Below are 21,846 nucleotides of genomic sequence, written 5' to 3' on the forward strand. Positions count from 1 at the left end.
CCCCCAGTGGGGACAAGGAGAGTTTACACCTAGGTCACGGCGCTCCCTCTGAGCTCTCTCTCCCATCCAAATATTTCTCATACTTACTTATGTCCCCACTTAATCCTATCCATCCAAATATTTCTCACACGTACTTAATACCATTATGTGCTGCATAATGATGATGGACCACATATTCAACCATGGTCCCATAAGATTATAATGGAGCTGAAAAATTTCTGTCATGTACTGACATCATAGCTGTCCAACATCATAGCTTAACGCATTACTCACATGTTTGTGGTGATGAAACCATCCATAGAAATTTTATAAATTCAATCAGGGAAGAAGGAAGAGGGAGAAATGAAAATAAACCAAGCTTGCAGCACATTCAGCATTAATCATTAGGCCAGCTTGCTCTCTGACCTGCTTCCTCATAGTTTTTTGCTGTCTATTGCCCCAGAATCATGCAGAGCCTAGATTGTAGTTCTCCTTAACTGCTCATTATGTTTTTCATTTGAGATATTCTTTCAGGTCCTGTATATCAGTGAAACTACTGATGTCAGCTAGTCCAAAAGAACTGACTCACTAAAGAATTCAGTCCCTACATCCTGATGGTTTCATCAGCTTTACCCCAACCAATCATCAATTACCTCAATTTTCCAGCCTCTTGCCCTCCATGATCCCCTTAAAACTTCAGCCCAAAATTCCTCAGGGAGATAGATTTGAGGGTTTCTCATATCTCCTCACTCAGCTGCCCTGCAATCATTAAACTCTTTCTCTGCTGCAAACCCTGCTGTCTTGGTATATTGATCTGTTGCTGCACAGTGGGCATATGAACCTGTTGGTCCTGTAACAGTAATGCTGGCATAAACAAACCTACTGCACTGCCAGTCCTATAAAAGTACACAGTAACGTCCTGGGCCTTCACATTCACTCACCACTCACTCACTGACTCACCCAGAACAACTTCCAGTCCTGCAAGCTCCATTCATGCTAAGTGCCTTATACAAGTATACTATTTTTCTTAATCTTTTATACCATATTTTTACTATATATTTTTTATGTTTAGGTATGTTTAAATACACAAATACTTAGCATGTGTTACAATTGCTCACAGTATTCAGCACACTAACACACTGTGCAGATTTGTAGATTAGGAGCAATAGGCTATTCCTTTTAGCCTAGAGGTGTAGGAGGCTATATCATCTAGGCTTATGTAAGTACTCTCTAAGATGTTTGCACAATGATGAGGTCACCTAATGACACATTTCTCAGCACATATCCCTGTCATTAAGTGACACATGATTGTATCAGGAAAATCCAATCTCTCTATACCCTGGAGGGTGGAGGCCACTTTTTGCCAGTGGGAGAATGGAGATTCGAGTGCTAAAATACTGTAGGAAAGAGACCGTAAGATTGCTTTCCAGAGGGACTTGACTTCCTTATTCCATTTTAACTTCAACCTCCTTTTTTAGTATATACAAGTGTGGTATATACTGGCTAGCAATTCATAGAATTCATTTCTTTTTCTTCTTTTGTTTGCCATCCTACCTTGCAGTTAGATGCAGGCTTGCAACTGAGTCCTAGCCAATGGAGTGTGAAGGAAGTGATATATATTACTCTCTGTTCTTATCTATAAAATCCTTCCTCACATACTTTTCTATGTTACTTTTCTTTCTTCTGGCTTAATACAGAGTATCCCAGCTTAGTTAAAAGTCATATTTTGTTGAAGATGGAAGAGCTCCAAGATGTAAGGGACAGATTTCCTGGATTACTCATTGTAGGAGGCTTATACTCAGATTATGAACACTCATTTTGGACTATGCATGAATATAAAAATAAATTAACTTTTTTAAAATTAAGGAATGGAAATTATTGCATTTGTTTGTTAGTGCAGCTAGTTCATCCAAGCTAATACAAAGCTAGTACATAACCCTTATAGAAAAATCTGGAAAAATACAGAATCCAAAAATGAGAGGAAAAGAAACACTTGCAATCCCATAACCTGATGATAACCACTGTTAACATTTTGTTGTAGAAACCCAGCTTTAGGAAGACAGGGTGATGAAATGGAAAAACAAAATTGACTGGAAATTAAGAGATCAGGGTTCTGGTCCCAGTTTTCTCTTAATTAGCAAAGCCTTTATTTCTGTTAGAGAAAGGAAAGACTTCGACATGTATTCTCTAAATTGAGAGAGAGAGAACAGGGTTGTTGCATAGAAAGCGAGTATTTATTACTCCACAATTGTCTTCTTTTAGCTAGTGATCAAAACATTCAGAAAACTTCAAAGAGCTGCATGCTCAGGGAGAGGAGGTACAAGGGAAGCTGTGGGTGTGAGGTTGTGATGGAGCGGACCAAGGAGGAGAAATGCTTGGGATTCTCTTTGGTTCTTGCCTGTGCTCTGGGAAATCACTGAACTGCCCTGAGGAAAATTGTCCCCTGGTGCAGTGAACTCCAGTGCTCCCATAAGTGTTTACCATCAGCAAAGAACAAGTGCCTGCTTCTGAGTAACCTAGTTCTACCTAGAATGGACTGCAGGCATGCAGGTGGGCTAAATTTGTTCACTAGTAATATTACTTCTACTGCCTTTGGGAAGTGGGTCTAGGGACACAGTAGATATGGGGGACAAACGAATACCATTCATCTTCTAGCTACGCTATTTAACTCCTGACAACTGAAACAGGGGTGTCGACAGTCAGAGTAGGAGGAGGGCAGAAGTGTGCACTGGAACACCAGATGTTTGAGGCTGAAAATTATATGGATGCAGAATAAATAATCCCAAAATAACCTTCTATCTGTGGTGTCCAGTCCCCCTCCTTGGCCAGGCATCAAAGCTACGTGTTGTTCGTTTAAAACATGAACATCCTGATCCCAGGACTTTGAAGATAGGAATCACCCATCCCAAACCAGACACACTGCCCACAGTAGCTGAGAAAGAAGCCAAAGGTGGTGAATGATTAGCAGAACTGCCAGACAGCTCCAGAGTCTGGACACAGAGTACCAGGAAAGCTGTTTCGTGGGGGAAACTCAGACTGATCAAAAGAGCCGAGGAAGTCCTTTGTGGCCTGTCTACTCCATGGTGAGACTCCCCCAACGTCTGTCTCCCTGATGCACCATCCCACAGTCCCAAGGGGCCCCAGGTACAGCCTTTACCACTGTGTCTAGCATCGTGAAATGTTCCAGTGAGCAAGAAGGTCCTCAGGAATCCAGTAAATATGAATTTACTAATTGTGGTGACGTAATCTTGTCCTCACAGAGCTTACAATATCTCTAAAAGTGTAGTATACATACTCACACACTACATATACAAACCTATATTAAAGAATTATTTAGAATTACAGAGTTTCATGGTGAGTGATGTGTAGAATGCATTTTAGAGGATTTCAATAACAAGACTTGTTTGTGGGGAAGGTACAAGGAAGCATCTCTAGACTTGTCATAGAAAACTGCTTTTTACTATGTTTTACTGTAAGATTCTTTCAAAATCACCTTTTAAATTTGTCCTTCTTTGGTTGCTTAAGTTTTCCTCACTGTGTTTGTCATTGTTAAAGTTTATAACTCATTTCATTTCATTAGGAAATAGCTCTAGGAGAGGGAAGACCAGCTGCCGTCATCAGGAATTCACAGGTGGCATTTCTATGGGGAATCAGCACAAGGTCAGAGTCCAGGTCTCATCTGTCCAGACTTTTTTCTTAATAGTTCAAACATGGGTGAGCTACTGTAGTAGCACAAACAGAGAAATGTTTTGTTTGCAACTTTAGAACCACCCTCCACCCTTGCCCACCCTCTGTGTCTCTGGAGGCCGCACTTTATGGATGGCAATAACAACCTTCTTCACATTCTGGCTTCTGGTTGGGTTTGTTAAAGGAAGGCACGGGAAGGAGGAAGGAGGGTGGTGAGCAGGAGGAGAATGGGTCTGACATATCCATTCCCAGGTAGCCTCTCTGCTGAGTGCAGAGGTTGTTTACATCACCTACAGAGGGCCCCAGCTCCAGCAGGAGGACAGCTCCTATAGCTAGAGCTACCCCTCAGGTCTGGTCAGCTGCTTCCCTGTGCCTAGGTGTGGTTAGTGGCTCTTCACTGTCGCTAACTCTTGGATATGTTAGCTTTCCTGCCAACAGTGTTCTAAATGACTCCTTTAGTTAACACATAACAGTTTTATCCCATTTGAGTGTGCAATTCTAGATCAATGATTGATAGAGTAACAGATATCAAGAGTGGCCTCAGGAGTGGCCCTGAAGATAGAATTCGGGGACTAGGTTGCTCTCACACTTAGAAATGCATGGATAACCTCCTTGCCAGGGAAAAGGAGACATTTCATTTCTAAGTTATGGTGGCATCACAATCACACCATTATTGCATGGACTGAAGTGCAAGTGGAGGACAAGGGGTTGGGAGAGGAAGTGACTTTAGCAAATTGGTAAGATGATGACAATAGTGATTATAAAAATTTGTGGTCAGCTAACTCCTTTTGGTGCCCTGGAGCTGCACTGTCCAGTCTGGTAGCCACTAACCACATGTGGCTATTTACATTAAACTTAAGATTAATTAAAATTAAATAAAATTTAAAATTCGGTTCTTCAGTCACACTAGCCACATTTCAAGTGCTCAAAAACCGCATGTGGCTAGTGACTGCTATATTATAGGGCAGCACAGGTAGAGAACACTTTTATCCATGCGGAAGGTTGTATTGGACAGTGCTGCCCAAGAGAGTGTACAGAGTGAAAAGAAAAATTGAAGGCCTTAAATACTCAATTCAGAAGATGGGTGGAAAATGAAAGCACTGTTATGCCAACTTTGAAGGAATCCCTCATTTCTTCTAGTTTCATGGCAGATATGACAAAGATGACATCAAGCGCTGGATTGTATGACTTGCACAGTGGCAGAGCCAATTAAATGCTTGCCCCTGCCAGTCTCTAAGACTAAAAGGACACTGGTGGGAGAAGGAGGGAGATCCTGAGATATGAGAAGGAGAAAGAGGTGAGGCTGAAAACTTTGGGTTTTTTTGTTTTGTTTTGTTTTGTTTTGTTTTGTTTTTTGAGACAGGGTCTCACTGTCACCCAGGCTGGAGTGCAGTGGCACAACCTCAGTTCACTGCAACCTCCACCTCCCAGGCTCAAGTGATCCTCCCACCTCAGCCTCCTGAGTTGCTGGGACTACAGGCCCACACCACCACGCCTAGCTAATTTTTGTATTTTTAGTAGAAACGGGGTTTCACCATGTTGGCCAGGCTGGTCTCAAACTCCTGACCTCAAGCAATCTGCCTGCCTCAGTCTGCCAAAATGCTGGGATTACAGGTGTGAGCCACTGCGCCTGGGCAGGCTGAAAACTTTGAACTCCCCAATTCCGTATGACCTTCTTTTTTGATTGAGGAAACCCCTCTTCCCACCAAAGAGGGCACTTTCCTCTGTATAAACACCTTTCTTTTTTTTTTTTTTTTTTTTGAGACGGAGTCTCGCAGTCGCCCAGGCTGGAGTGCAGTGGCCGAATCTCAGCTCACTGCAAGCTCCGCCTCCCGGGTTTACGCCATTCTCCTGCCTCAGCCTCCCGAGTAGCTGGGACTACAGGCGCCCGCCACCTCGCCCAGCTAGTTTTTTCTATTTTTTAGTAGAGACGGGGTTTTGCCGTGTTAGCCAGGATGGTCTCGATCTCCTGACCTCGCGATCCACCCGTCTCGGCCTCCCAAAGTGCTGGGATTACAGGCTTGAGCCACCGCGCCCGGCCATAAACACCTTTCAATGACTACACCTGGGAGAATGCCATCCCCATGGGATGCTGACTTCTGTAGGATCCACTCCCACTTCTCTAAGTACCTCCAGGATCATAACAACAGTAGGTCCCAGGTAAGGATGTACAAGACCTGGTCTGAGGTGGGAGAGGAAACTGACACACTACAATAATTATGAGACTTCACCAATCAGTTTTGGCCAGAGTTTGGGGAGCATGGCTATGAATGAATCCTAAAGCTATTTAACCATCTAAAGTAAAATTGAAGAGCTGACTTAACCACATTTCTCAATATGAGTTTACTTCCCTGAGATTCTGAATTTAATATGTTGGCTTGAGCAAATAGAAGTAGTACATACAGTCCGCTAGGTTGGCCAGTTGAAACCTGGACTCAGTAGTGGCCTACAGTCAGTGGAATTGACATTTTGGAATGTCCCTGGCAAACATTAGAGAAGCATTGCCAAACAGAACTTTCTATTTCTACGATGGAATGTTCTGTAGCTTGTGCTGTCCAGCACAATAACTTCCAGCCACCTGTGGCTATTGAGTACTTAAAATGTGACCAGAACAACTAAGACACTGAATTTTGAATTTTATTTTACTTTAATTAATTTAAAGTTAGCACTTGGGGCTAGCAGCTACTGTATTGGATAATGTCACTCTAAGAAGTCTGAAGGCTCAGGAGAATTGGCAATGTGGGATGAACCTATAAGGGGCAACTAGCTCAGCCGCCCCTTACTCATAATCCCTGTAGGGTTTGGAGGAGACTTCCTTTTTCTCCTGATTCTACTCTGGCTGCAATCTAGAGTCTCTGATATATGGAGTTACCATTCACTTCTTACTAGTTTTTCCATGTTTATTTTTATTTTCTCTTTAACACAAAAGTTATCTAGAAGAATGTCTTAATTTCCAAATATATTGTTTTGTTTCCTTCTACCATTCTTTTTATGTTGATGTTATTTCTGCTTTGAGCGGAGTGGGGGAGAGCAAGGGGATGTATTTTTTTCTTAATAAATGTTCCTTGAGCAGTATTCAAATATTCAAAATAATTAATTCAAATCTTTAAAATCAATTCAAATGCAATTAATTTTTATTAATTTTATATATGATATGATTATTTCTGAAACAAATATATTATGTTGTTTGACCGTGGCTCTGTATTATTTCTCTCTATTTCTATCAGCATTTATTTAATGCATACGTTTATATATACAAAAATATAATGCCACATTGTCAATGCATTAAGATTCATAACTGTTTTATCTTCTTGGTGAATTGAATACAATTGAAAGAAAAATATCTTTGCCCCTCTTAATTGTTAATGCTTCTCATTTCATTTTCTTTTGTCAGATATTAGCATTATAGCATGTGCTTTCTTTTATTATTTATCTAGTATACTTTAATGCCTATTTTTCAGCCTTTTTGTGTCCCCTTAGTTTAAGAATATGTCCTTTAAATACTATATAGTTTAACACTATAGTTTAGGGTATTCAGAAGATCTGTGTTACTTTGACAAAGGAATTTAAGATACTTAAATTTATTGTGATCATTAATGTATTTAGACTTACTGATATATTTCAGACCCCAGTTCTTCCTTTAAAAAGAATTCCATAAGAATGAGTAACTTACACTTACTAGAATTAAAATTTCCCCTAAAAAAAGATAAGTGTGTTAGAATGGAATATTAGAGAAGCCTGAGATTGGGGACAATTTACCATATTTCTGTGTTCTCCAGCTTTCCTCATTCCTCCAGCTCCAGCTCTGTCAAACTTTACAAACAATCCCATTGGATCTTAAGAGCCTTGACATGCAATAGAGGCATGTCACAGGCAAAGATGTCCTTGGTTTCTCGTAGCACCAGTAGTTTGTGTGAAGCCCCTACTCTTTTGTTCCTCAAATAAATGAATTTTATATATGAGATTTAATTAACATCAAGGCCTCACCTCACTGGTATCTCACTCAGAGCAGCACCATCTAATGCAGCAGTTATTGGCTAGTGCCTTTCTTCCTGTTAAGAAGGACAAGGTGTAATTCCAGCACTTTGGGAGGCCGAGGCAGGCAGATCATGAGGTCAGGAGATCAAGACCATCCTGGCTAACACAGTGAAACCCCATCTCTACTAAAAATACAAAAAATTAGCCAGGTGTAGTGGTGGGCACCTGTAGTCCCAGCTACTCAGGAAGTTGAGGCAGGAGAATGGCGTGAACCCGGGAGGCGGAGCTTGCAGTGAGCAGAGGTCGCTCCACTGCACTCCAGCCTGGGTGGCAGAGCGAGACTCTGTCTCAAAAGAAAAGAAAGAAAAGGACATTATGGGATACCCTAACAAGCAACACAGTGAGGCGTTTAATGGTACAGACTCTAGGACTACTCTGCCATGGTGGGAGCCTCACCTTTGTCATGTTTTCTGCCATTCAGTAGTTATAAGAGCTCAAGCCAATAGCTTAACTGCTGTCACTTCAGAGGGTTACTGTTACTGTATGGATTAGAAAACATAATTTATGTAAAAATACTCAGCACAATCCTCATAATAACTCAGAAAAAGGTAGCTGATATTAATAATTGGTATCTTAGTCCTTTTCCAGGACTCTCAATGAGACTTTTTACAAAAATTGTCGTTTCTTTCTTTCTTTTCTTCCTCTTCCTCTTCCTCTTCTTCTTCTTCTTCTTTTTTTTTTTTTTGAGACAGGTTCTCACTGTGTCACCCAGGCTGGAGTGCAGTGGCACAATCTCAGCTCACTGCAACCTCTGACTCCTGGGTTCAAGTGATTATCCTGCCTCGGTCTCCCGAGTAGCTGGGACTGCAAGCGTGCACCACCATGCCTGGCTAATTTTTGTATTTTTACTAGAGATGGAGTTTCACCGTGTTGTCCAGGTGGGTCTCGAACTCCTGACCTGAAGTGATCAGCTCACCTCGGCCTCCCAAAGTGCTGGGATTACAGGTGTGAGCCACTGCACCTGGCCTGTTATTTCTTTAATACCCCAAGAATGAGAACTGAGGAGCTCCTTGAATACTTAAAATTTCTCTATAAAGAGAGATAATTGGCTTCCCTTGATATTCTCAGCATCCCCCAAGCTGACTGAAGATATCAGTCCATGAACAGAGGGCCTGAGGTTTAAACAGGTGCCACATTTGCTGGACTCATACTCAGAACCTCTGCCCTATTTTTACCTGTTTTGTCTGCAGTTGCTGCATTAAGAACTGGACTTAATGAAATATTTGGTTCTGGATGTTTTCATGTCCCAAATTAACTTTAATGAGCAAATAGGGAAAGATCAAGAGAGCTGCGGCTGGGACTTAGGAGAAACTTTGAAGCAGAAGCCAGGATGGGGTAGATGCCCTCTGGCAACTGGCCAGCGTTTGCTTTTGATGACAGCGAACCCTCAGATCTAGTTCATCTGAGCTGCAAACAAGGGGCTGTGGTACCAGCATACCTGAGATTTCATCTTTTGCAATGCCTCTGTGTTTCTCATGCAACAAACATGTGTCAAACACCTACCGTGAGCAAGAAACTTCTCTAATGCTCCTATGAAATGCTTTGGGTCATACCTAGTTGAATAAGACACTGTCACTGTTCTTAAGGATTTCACATTCTAGGAGAGGAAATAAGATGTACACAGGTGGCCACATTAGGAGAAGACTGTGACATGTCATAAAAGAGGTACAAAGTCCCATCTGATAGAGGAAGATGCACTTGCCTCCACCTTGGAGTCATCCGAAATGGCCAGATGCAAGAGGTAGATGAGAGTTGGCCTTTTAAGAATAATGGGGATTGGGTGCAGTGGCTGACACCTGTAATCTCAGCACTTTGGGAGGCTGGGGCAGGAGGATCAATTGAACCCAGGAGTTTGAGACCAACGGGGCAACACAGTGAGACCTTCTCTCTACAAAAAATAAATAAAAAATTAGCCGGGTGAGCGTGGTGATGCACGACTGTAGTCCCAGGTACTTGGAAGGCTGAGGCGGGAGGATCACTTGAGCCCAGGAGGTTGAGGTTGAGCCGTGATCACACCACTGCACACCAGTCTGAGCAATGGAATGAGACCCTATGTCAAAAAAAAAAAAAAAATAGTGGCCCTTTAGGTGGAACACACAGTGTGAGCACTGGCAGGAAAGACCAGGGAATGTTCTGGGGGAAGCAAGTTGTACTCACCCTGTTTCTTCCATCTGTGTTTCCATGGGAAAGTCTCCCAATCAATTTGAGCCTCATTTTCCCTATAAGTTAAATGAAGCTAGTTCCATTCACTCCTTAGAATTGTAAAGGTCAAATGATTTGTATTGTAATAGGCTAGTTAGATCATTGTATGTGCTGGAATAATGGTGGTTAGTGTCTCTCACATCTATTTCTGTTTCTCCTTCTTTATTCTAGTCCTCAAGCTGGTAAGAAGCAGATCTCTGAGACTTTCTACTGGGATATGGAGTTTTGGGGGAAAAAGGAGAATGGAGATCAACACTGATATTTGTTTATTCATTTTTAAATATACACTTTCAGATAGAAGTTGAGGCCGGCGCGGTGGCTCAAGCCTGTAATCCCAGCACTTTGGGAGGCCGAGACGGGCGGATCACGAGTCGGAGATCGAGACCATCCTGGCTAACATGTGAAACCCCGTCTCTACTAAAAAATACAAAAAACTAGCCGGGCGACATGGCGGGCGCCTGTAGTCCCAGCTGCTTGGGAGGCTGAGGCAGGAGAATGGCGTAAACCCGGAAGCTTGCAGTGAGCTGAGACCGGCCACTGCACTCCAGCCTGGGCGGCAGAGCGAGACTCCGTCTCAAAAAAAAAAAAAAAAAAGAAGTTGAGAAGTACTGATATTTAAATAAGGAGGGTTGGGATTGCCAAAGGCAGCTCCCAGCAGGGGCAGTTCCCTTCTGTCATAAAGGGACCTTAGCGTCCTGGGGAGAATGAGTTCTGGACTGGAACCTCCAGGCTGAATGTCCCCACTGTTCCCCTCCTTGTTACAACCTCCTGGGTGGTGTGATCTTTTTTTCCCAGTGTCCTGCCACATCCACATCCCCAAAGAACTCTTTTCTCAAAAACATTTCTTTCCCTGCCTCCCCAGTCTGAAGATGTTCCCAGCAAGCTTAAGAATTCATCAGATGCTCTGTTCTTGGCAGCACTGGTCTTCTGGGCATGGCTCGGGAGCAGTAGACCTCCTTTGGAGCCGTATCTTGTCATTTTCCATTTTTGGAATTCATTTCAACAAACATTTGAAACAAGATCTTCACAGTAGCAAACCCTCTTGTCTCTGAATTTCAGCAGAAGCTAGTAATAAAAGTGTTGGTGGGAAGTCCCACTGTCATTCCAAGGCGTGGTGCTGGAGCGCCTATACAGGAGTTTGAAATGGAGGCTAGAGTCAATGCCGCCATCAGTCTTTGGTCATCCCCAGCTTTAGCCCATGTAAGGAATAGAGGCTGGCAAGAGGTTGACAAAGGAGATTTCTCTGCAGAGAACTATCAGTGTCCTGTGCACTCTCTGCAGCCCACCCTTCCCCTGATAGTGGGAAAGATGAGGGATACCCACCCCTGCCCTTCAGCCATGTGAGAAAGGCTTCAAGGATGCTGTGTGGAGAACAGGTGTGTGTTCTTCCGGGTCTGAGGGACCGAGAGGCTGTGTCTGACCCTCATGTGGGGCTGGGCCTGCCTGGTCAGAGAGAGGAGGGGCTCAGAGTGGGAGTTGGGCACACACCCACTGATGGGAGAAGGGCAGTGGCAGTTGTCTGTAGGGTGTAGGTATGAACCCCAGGAAAGCCAGCAGCACTGGGATCTTCTTCATGGGTTCTTGCCCCAGAAGACATCCTGGAGGAATAAAAGGGACCTTTGGAGTTAGAGGAGGAGTAGAAGTCTCCTTCTACTATTTCACTGTCTGGAAGAGGGGCATTGTAGACATCAAGGGTGCCTCAGTGCTTGATTTTAGGATCTCTGCAGCAGCCACAGAGACACCTCTGGAGAGAGATGACTCAGAGGACATGAACAAATCCATCAGCCACAGAAGACAGTGCTCTTTCCCCAGTCTCTCCTCCCTGGGCCCCAGGGGAGCAGGATAACAGAGGGCAGTTACAGAGTGGGTAGGAGATGAAGCCAGGAAGAGAGAAGCTGACCAAGGCCCTGTCACAGCCACCTCCAACCTCTGCAGGCTCTTCAGCCTGAAGCAGCCCAGCAAGGGGGAGGGGAGTATTAAGTTGGAAAGATGTTTATAGTTTAGATATTACCTTGAATTGGGATGAATTATTTGATGACTATACCGGACTGGACCTTTGATATCTGAGTGACTGAGGTTTTTGTCCAAGAGCAAAGAAAATTAGTTCCACAGGCAGGTTTATAGGGGGCTGCGGTAAGAAAGATAAACTGCTTCCGGCTTGCACTGGGATGGGTTGAGCTCATTTCGTTAGCCACAGCTTGTGTCATCTACCATACCTTTAGGAGCTGTCTGAGCCACAAAGACAAGACCCAATACCTGCAATTTAGGAGCTGGTAGAGAACAGGGACAACTTTAATAAAAGGCACACCCTTGGGGAGAAAATAATTTTGGGAAAAGACTAGGAGTTTACTTGGGGGCATTTAAAGTTTGAGGTGTTCAGAATAGTGGGAGTGATAAAAAAAATTAAAATAAAAAATTTGAGATGCCTGAATGATGTTTAAGTATAAATGGCCATTGCTGGTTATAAAAGTCTGGAGTTCAAGGAAAGGTCAGGAGGAGAGTATAGATAGATTTGGGAGTTAGCATATAGTTCTCGTGATTTTCAGTGGAGTAGGTATGAAGAGCGATGAAGAAACTGAGATTCTTCTCCAATCTACATGCTAACAAGTTAGCCTGCCACAGGTTCATTAATGCTGCAGAAGATATAAGACTCTCAGCTCACAGACCGAGGGCTTTACTGTAGCAATAGCAGGAGCCAGAGTATCTGCAGTTTGCTATCCCAGATCCCAGGGTCTCAATTCCTCAAGCAGCATGAAGAGTGCAGATGTCCGCACATGCAGTAAGTCGCATTAGAGGAAAGGACTCCAGGCTTAGGAGGCCTGAACCTTTTCCAATGAGCAAGAAACATACCTACCTTTTGCTCTGATGGCTTCACTCTTTCCATGTCCCAAAGCTTTTTGCTATACAGTTATCCTTGAAAAGACAGTCCAGAATAAAGTCAGTCAGTGGCCCTGCTCATGAGCCATGCAGAAATGAGACAGATCTGTGGGAAATTGTCTCTCAACAAAGTATTACCTTCCTGAGGAGTACTGTGGAAATTTTAAAGGGCATTTTTTATTTTCACAATGACTGACAGTGCCACTGTCATTTCATGGGCCAGGGTCAGGTATGTTAGATATTCTACAATGTATGAGAGAGTATCAAGCAAAATGAATTACCTCATGCCCCACACAAGTTTTGAATGTTCTGGTAAGCATTTACTTAAGTGGGGAAAACAAAAACTCTATAATTTTTTTTTTTTTTTTTTTTGAGACGGAGTTTCGCTCTGTTGCCCAGGCTGGAGTGCAGTGGCAGGATCTCAGCTCACTGCAAGCTCCGCCTCCCGGGTTTACGCCATTCTCCTGCCTCAGCCTCCCGAGTAGCTGGGACTACAGGCGCCCACCACCTCGCCCGGCTAGCTTTTTGTATTTTTTTTTTAGTAGAGACGGGGTTTCACCATGTTAGCCAGGATGGTCTCGATCTCCTGACCTCGTGATCCGCCCATCTCAGCCTCCCAAAGTGCTGGGATTACAGGCTTGAGCCACTGCACCCGGCCTATAATTTTTTTTAATATTCTGTTTTTTGAGACAGGGTCTCACTCTGTCGCCCAGGCTGGAGTGGAGTGGTGCAATCTCAGTTCACTGCAACCTCCATCTCCCAGGTTCAAGCGATCCTCCCACCTCAGCCTTCCTAGTAGCTGGTACTACAGGTGTGCACCATCATGCCTGGCTAATTTGTGTATTTTTTGGTAGAAACTGGGTTTTGCCATATTGGCCAGGCTGGTCTTGAATACCCGACCTCAAGTGATCCACCTTCCTTGGCCTGCCAACATGCTGGGTTTAGAGGCAAAGCACCTATAATTTCTGAGCCTACACCCTGTCTCCACTGTACAAAGTATTCTTAGTACATCTTAATATACACTTAAAATTAAATCATTTAAATCAAAGAAACATTGTTTTGTTCAGAATTCTATCAAAAGTTATTCAACACTGGGGAAAAAATACATTGCTAGCAGCAATACCAGTTGTTTGAATCACCACACTTGTATCAGACTCCAATTATAGCTGATATAATTATAGTGATTTTGTATATATATATATAAATGTACTTATTCAGCCTTTAGTTCATAAGGTGAAATATGAAGAAAAATATTTTCTTGACATTATCTTACTTCTCTGAAATAACACTTCTTCATTAAAATAACATGTTGTCAGATGCTTGTATCAAATATTGTTGAGAGGTTAATGAAGAAGAGGATTAAAAATTGACCACTGGATTTAGCAGTGTAGAAATCATTACCAACTTTGAACAATGTCAGTGGAGAGGTGGGGTCAAGACTCTGTTTGAAGTTGGTTCAAACAGCATGGAAAGACAGGAATTGAGAAATGACTATAACTGGCATATCTGAGATTTCCTGTAAAGAGGAGCAGAGAAATAAGGCGGTATGCAAGGCAGTTGGTGCCTAGCACATAAAAAAAGCTCAATAAATGTTGTCCAAAGAGGAGTTCCATGACCCATGGGAGGTGCCCAGTAACTGTAGGCCTACTGAATAAGTGTTAGTAAAAAGGACTGCAGGGATAGGACCATCATTTCATTTGAGTTTTAAAAGAAATGATGGTGTTAGAGGAGGAGCATAGAGGTGAAAGGGTGTTTTAAGCGTCAGTCAAGGCACAAAGATGGGAGGGAGAGGGGTTTGGGGAGGAGCAGTTTGCCTGCCAAAGTTGCAGGGGGAAGAGGAGGTGAAGGGGTGGGAGGACCAGAAGGCTTGAATAGAGGGACCTGGAGACACAGCTGACAGAAGACCTTGAAGGCCCAATTGTGGCATTTATGTTGGGTCTGATCAATAACAAACAAGCCAGAGGTCTCGAGCAGTCAGAGACATAATGAGAATGTAGCAGTAGTTCTATTTTTCTGTGCTGTGCTTCTGTTCCAAGTGTTGAAAAGGGGCAGGTTACAACTCACACTCTGGACAATCTAATGAGAAGTGCATGTTTTTATGCTAACTCCAACCTTCAGTTTCTTCTCTGAGTTAGGGCAATCTTGGGAGTAAAATCCTAGAGATAAAGAGTAATAGGAAATAGAAACTCGCTTTAGGCATTTAAGGGTGGGCTGGGGAGAAAGGGTCCTCCTGAATGAGTGTATTGGATGCTGGCTTTACAACACACTGTGCAGAAAGCCAGGCACCGTCCTTTCACCTGGCTGTCAGCAGCAAGCTCTGTTTTCTCAGACAGGGGCATGTATGCCTTAATGGCCCTCTCCCATTTCCATGGATCCAGGTGAATGAACAGTGAAAACTCAGACCTAATTGAGTACCTTAGAGGCACAGTAATTCATCTTGTCACGTATGATATTGAGATTGGCCAGACGTGTTGGTGAAGTCCATTTACCCAGAGGATAGAGGGATGAGGATGGGTCCGAGGGACAGTGAGTATGGTACACCACAAACAAACCAGGCTTTGGCCCCAGCTGGACCTGGCTTTGAATCCCAATTCCATCTCCTGGCTGCATGGCCTTTGACAAGTTGTTGAGCCTCAATCACTTTGCATGTCAAATAAGAATGATGCTGATTATGAGGATTAACTATCTACAGTGTTTGTTGCATAAGAAGAATGCTTATCACCAATGCTAATTTTTAAAAATATCATCCTGTTCAGGCCAGTCGGTAACTGAAGAAGCAAGTGGAGAACTGTGGGAGAAGCAGTGATGTTTTCTGGCCTAAGCTTGCCAATTCTGCCTGGTGAAGTCCACTCGGCTGCAGATGACAGTCTACTCTTTGACAATCCTATTTTGTTCATGTGGTCCAGGTTATCAGGAAAGCTCTAACAGGAGGATGCCATCATTTCGGAATTCTTCAGACTATGACTCAATATTCTTTTTGATCTTGGGGATTCTGTTTGAACTTTTAGATTCAGGGGTATATGTGCAGGTTTGTTACATGGGTATATTGTGTGACACTGAGGTTTAGGGTACGAACGATCCTGTCACCCAGGGAGTGAGCACAGCACCCAATAGGCAGTTTTTCAGCCTTTGTCTCCCTATCTTCCTCCCACTTCTAGTAGTCCCCACTGTCTATTGTTTCCATCTTTATGTCCATGAATTCCCTACGTTTAGCTCCTACTTACAAGTGAGAATATATGGTATTTAGTTTTCTCTTCCTGCATTAATTAGCTTAGGATAATGGCTTCTAGATGAACCCATGTTGCTACAAAGGACATAATTTCATTCTTTTTTATGGCTATGTAGTATTCCATGGTGTATATGTACCACATTTTCTTTTTCCAGCCCACACTGATGGGCACCTAAGTTCATTCCATCTCTTTGCTATCGTGAATGGTACTGTGATGAACATACAAGTGTATGTGACTTTTTGGAAAAATGATTTATTTTCTTTTGGGTATATACCCAGTAACGGGATTACTCTGTTTTAAGTTCTTTGAAAAATCTCCAAACTGCTTTCCACAGTGGCTGAACTCATTTACATTCCCAACAGTGCATAAGTGTTCCCTTTTCTCTGCAGCATCACCAGTATCTGTTATTTTTTTAGTTTTCAACAATAGCCATTCTGACTAGTGCGAGATGGTATCTCATTGTGATTTTGATTTGCATTTATCTGATGATTAGTGACATTGAGCATTTTTTTACATATTTCTTGGCCACATGTATGTCTTATTTTGGGAAGTGTCTGTTCATGTCCTTTGTCCACATTTTAATGGGGTTATATTTTTGATTGTCAAATTTCTTTTTTTTCTTTTTGAGACAGAGATCTCACTCTGTCACCCAGGCTGGAGTACAGTGGTGCAATCTCGGCTCACTGCAACCTCCACCTCCCAGGTTCAAGCAATTCTCCTACCTCAGCCTCCTGAGTAGCAGGGATTACAGGAGTGAACTACCACACCCAGATAATTTTTTTGTATTTTTAGTAGAGACAATGTTTCACCACATTGGTCAGGCTGCTCTCGAACTCCTGACCTCAAGTGATCCACCCACCTCAGCCTCTCAAAGTGCTGGGATTACAGGTGTGAGCCACCATGCCCAGCCGGCTTGTTGAATTGTTCAACTTCCTCATAGATTCTGGATATTAGACCTTTGTCAGATGCAAAGTTTATAAATACTTTCTCCCATTCTTTAGGTTGTCTGTTTACTCTGTTGATAGGTTATTTTGCTGTGCAGAGCTCTTTAGTTTAATTGGGTCTCATTTATCAATTTTTTATTTTGTTGCCATTGCTTTTGAGTCAGGAATTCTTTGCCAAGGCCAGTATCCAGAATTGTATTTCCTAGGTTTTTTTCTGGGACTTTTTTTTTTTTTTTTTTTTTTGAGGCGGAGTCTTGCTCTGTCACCCAGGCTGGAGTGCAGTGGCCGGATCTCAGCTCACTGCAAACTCCGCCTCCCGGGTTTATGCCATTCTCCTGCCTCAGCCTCCCGAGTAGCTGGGACTACAGACGCCCGCCACCTCGCCCGCTAGCTTTTTGTATTTTTAGTAGAGACGGGGTTTCACCGTGTTAGCCAGGATGGTCTCGATCTCCTGACCTCGTGATCTGCCCGTCTCGGCCTCCCAAAGTGCTGGGATTACAGGCTTGAGCCACCGCGCCCGGCCTTTTCTGGGACTTTTATAGTTTGAGGTCTTACATCTAAATCTTTAATCCATCTTGAGTTAATTTTTGTATGTGGTGAAAGGTAGGGGTCCAGTGTCATTCATTTACATATGGCTAGCTAGCTATCCCTGCACCATTTGTTAAACAAGAAGTCCTTTTCCCATTGCTTATTTTTGCCAACTTTGTTAAAGGTCAGATGATTGCAGCTGTGTGGCTTTATTTCTGGGTTCTCTATTCTGTTCCATTGGTCTCTGTGTCTGTTTTGGTTACTCTAGCCTTATAGCATAACTTGAAGTCAGGCAATGTGATACCCCAACTTTGTTCATTTTGCTTTGGCTATTTGAGCTCTTTTTGGTTCCATATGAATTTTAGAATACCTTCTTCATTTTTAAAATTTTTAGTAGCCCGGTGTGGTGGCTCACACCTGTAAGCCTGTAATCCCAGCAGTTTGGGAGGCCGAGGCAGGTGGATCACCTGAGGTCAGGAGATCAAGACCAGCCTGATGAATATTATGAACCCCTACTGAAAATACAAATCTTAGCTGGGCGTGGTGGCGGGCACCTGTAATTGTGGGGAAAAGAAAGAGAGATCAGCCTGTTACTGTGTCTATATAGAAGGAAGTAGACATAAGAGACTCCATTTGGTTCTGTATTTGAGATGCTGTTAATCTGTGACCCTACCCCCAACCTTGTCCTTGCAAGAGACATGTGCTGTGGTGACTCAAGGTTTAATGGATATTGGGCTGTGCTGGATGTGCTTTGTTAAACAAGTGCCTAAAGGCTGCTTGCTGGTTAAAGGTCATCACCATTCTCTTAATCTCAAGTAAGAGAAAAGCATTTGTCTCCTGCCCGTCCCTGGGCAATGGAACATCTCTGTGTAAAACCCGATTGTATGCTTTGTTTACAGAGCAAGGAGAAAACCGCCTTTAGGAATAAGGTGGGACTTGCTGGAGCAATGCTGCTAAAAGGTTTATGGAGATGTTTGCATATGCATCTCAAGGCACAGCATTTTCCTTTAAACTTATTCATGTCACAGGGATTTTTGTTCATATGTCTTACTGCTGATTTCCTCCCTACAATGATCCTATTGTCCAGCCACTCCCTTATCTTTAAGATGGTAAAGATAATTATCAATAAATACTAAGGGAACTCAGAGACTGGGGCCAGCGTGGGTCCTCTGTAAGCTGAGCGCCGGTCCCCTGGGCCCCACTTTTCTTTCTCTATACTTTGTCTCTGTGTCTTATTTCTTTTCTCAAGTCTCTCGTTCCACCTAACGAGAAACACCCACAGGTGTGGAGGGGCAGGCCACCCCTTCAGTAATCCCAGCTACTCAGGAGGCTGAGGCAGGAGAATCGCTTGAACCCAGGAGGCACAAGTTGCAGTGAGCCAAGATCACACCATTGCACTCCAGCCTGGACAACAAGGGTGAAACTTTGTCTCAAAAAAAAAAAAAAAAAAAATTTAATAGAGATGAAGTCTCACTATGTTGCCCACACTGGTCTTGAACTCCTGGGCTCAAGTGACCCTCCTGCCTCAGCCTCTGAAAATGCTGGGATAGTCGGGCGCGGTGGCTCAAGCCTGTAATCCCAGCACTTTGGGAGGCTGAGGCGGGCGGATCACAAGGTCAGGGGATCGAGACCATCCTGGCTAATACGGTGAAACCCCGTCTCTACTAAAAAAAATACAAAAAACTAGCCGGGCGAGGTGGCGGGCGCCTGTGGTCCCAGCTACTCGGGAGGCTGAGGCAGGAGAATGGCGTGAACCCGGGAGGCGGAGCTTGCAGTGAGCTGAGATCTGGCCAGTGCACTCCAGCTTGGGTGACAGAGTGAGACTCCTTCTCAAAAAAAAAAAAAAAAAAAAAAAAAAAAAGAAAATGCTGGGATTACAGGCATCAGCCACTGTGCCTGGCTGAATTTTTTCTAACTCTGTGGAAAATGACATTGGTAGTTTAATAGAAATAGCACTGGAATCTGTAGATTGCCATGACCATCTTAGTAATATTGATTATTCCAATTCATGAGCATGGAAGGTTTTTTCTTTGTTTGTGTCATCTATGATTTCTTTCAGCAATGTTTTGTAGTTCTCCTTGTAGAGATATTTCACCTCCTTGGTTAGATGTATTCCTAGGTATCTTTTGTGTATGAGGATATTGTAAATGGAATTGTTTTCTTTTGACTATCAGCTTGATTATTATTGGTGTTAGAAATACTGCTGATCTTGGCTGGGCGCGGTGGCTCAAGCCTGTAATCCCAGTACTTTGGGAGGCCGAGGTGGGCGGATCATGAGGTCAGGAGATCGAGACCATCCTGGCTAACCCGGTGAAACCCCGTCTCTACTAAAAAAAATACAAAAACTAGCCGGGCGAGGTGGCAGGCGCCTGTAGTCCCAGCTACTTGGGAGGCTGAGGCAGGAGAATGGTGTGAACCCGGGAGGCAGAGCTTGCAGTGAGCTGAGATCCTGCCACTGCACTCCAGCCCAGGCGACAGAGCGAGACTCCGTCTAAAAAAAAAAAAAAAAAAAAAAGAAATACTGCTGATTTTTCACACTGATTTTATACCTTGAAATTTTACTGGCCGGGCGCGGTGGCTCAAGCCTGTAATCCCAGCACTTGGGAGGCCGAGACGGGCGGATCACGAGGTCAGGAGATCGAGACCATCCTGGCTAATACGGTGAAACCCCGTCTCTACTAAAAAATACAAAAAACTAGCCGGGCGACGAGGCGGACGCCTGTAGTCCCAGCTACAGGAGAATGGTGTGAACTCGGGAGGTGGAGCTTGCAGTGAGCTGAGAGCCGGCCACTGCACTCCAGCCTGGGCAGCAGAGCAAGACTCCGTCTCAAAAAAAAAAAAAAAAAAAAAAAGAAATTTTACTAACTTTATTAGTTATAGGAGCCTTTTGGCAAAGTCTTTAGTGTTTTCTAAGTATATATTCATATCATCAGTGAAGAGACATAATTTGACTTCTTCTTTACCTATTCAAATGTCTTTTATTTCCCTCTCTTGCCTGATTGCTCTGGCTGGGACTTCCAGTACTATGTTGAATAGGAGCAATGAGAGTGGGCATCATTGTCTTGTTCCTCTTCTCAAGGGGAATGCTTCCAGCTTTTGCCCATTCAGTATGATGTTGGCTGTGGGTTTGTCATAGGCAGCTCTTATTGTTTTGAGATATGTTCCTTCAATGCCTACTTTGTTAAGGGTTTTTAATCATGAAGCAATGTTGGATTTTATTGAAAGCTTTTTCTGCATCTATTGAGATGATCATATGGGTTTTGTTTTTAATTCTTGTTATGTGGTGAATCACATTTATTGATTTGTGTGTTTAACCAATCTTGCATTCCAGGAATAAAGCCTACTTTGATCTTGGGGCTTTTGATACTGAGAGGTTGGGCAGGTGCGTGTGCAGAGGGAACAAGCAGGCAAAGAAAATATTTGTAAACTGGTGAGTTTGGGCTCTATCAGCAGCTCAAAACTACAGCTTTCTATTGGATTATTAACTGTTTTTTACTTTGCTATTCAAATAAACCTGTTTGACTTGGAATGAAATATCTAAAGCTACAAATTCTTATTGCAAATAAAAAAAAAAAACCTGAAGTCTTGTTAATAGCTGGGCTGTGAAGAGGTCTTAGGCCCTAGCTGGGATTATCTAGACATCAGATATATTTCCCTGAGTGCTATGGCCTTGCTTGTTTCATTCTGCCATGGAGAAGTTGCAGTGTCAGCTACATATGGGCAGGCATAGAAGCCCACCACGCCCTATGAGGGAAGAAAGTCTGACACCTCCTTCTAGAAGGGAGTTTGAATTCCTTCAGAGTGGAACTCTGAAGGCTGACTATGGGAACCAGCAGCCAGGACTGCCTCTGGAGTGTGATCTGAGGGGCCTTTGCAAATTTCATTCCCTAAATCACCTCTTCTCTTTCCCTGATCCCCAGCCCCAACACCCCCAGCCAAGATATCTGAATTCTGTCATTATGCGGAGACTTGGGGCTGGGGTCTGTAATTGGTCTGCCTGAACTTAAACCCTGACTGTAATGTGTATTAACTGCATGAACTTTGGGTTAATTACTTAGGCTTTCTAAGCTTCAGTTTCCTAATTCTCAGAATGAAGATACTAATTGGCATTATTATTAACATAAATTAGGATTTTTTGTAAGATTAAATGAGAAAAAACATATAAAACCTAACAGCGTCTGTCACAGAGTAACTCACAATAAACCTTGGCAAAGTGCACTAAAAGCTTAAAGAATAAAACAGATAAACAGATAAAAAAGAAAGAATAGGCCAGGCGCAGTGGCTCAAGCCTGTAATCCCAGCACTTTGGGAGGCTGAGATGGGCAGATCACGAGGTCAGGAGATCGAGACCATCCTGGCTA

Source organism: Trachypithecus francoisi, unplaced genomic scaffold (genome assembly GCF_009764315.1).
Source record: "Trachypithecus francoisi isolate TF-2019V2 unplaced genomic scaffold, Tfra_2.0 Lachesis_group5, whole genome shotgun sequence".
Taxonomy (NCBI): Eukaryota; Metazoa; Chordata; class Mammalia; order Primates; family Cercopithecidae; genus Trachypithecus; species Trachypithecus francoisi.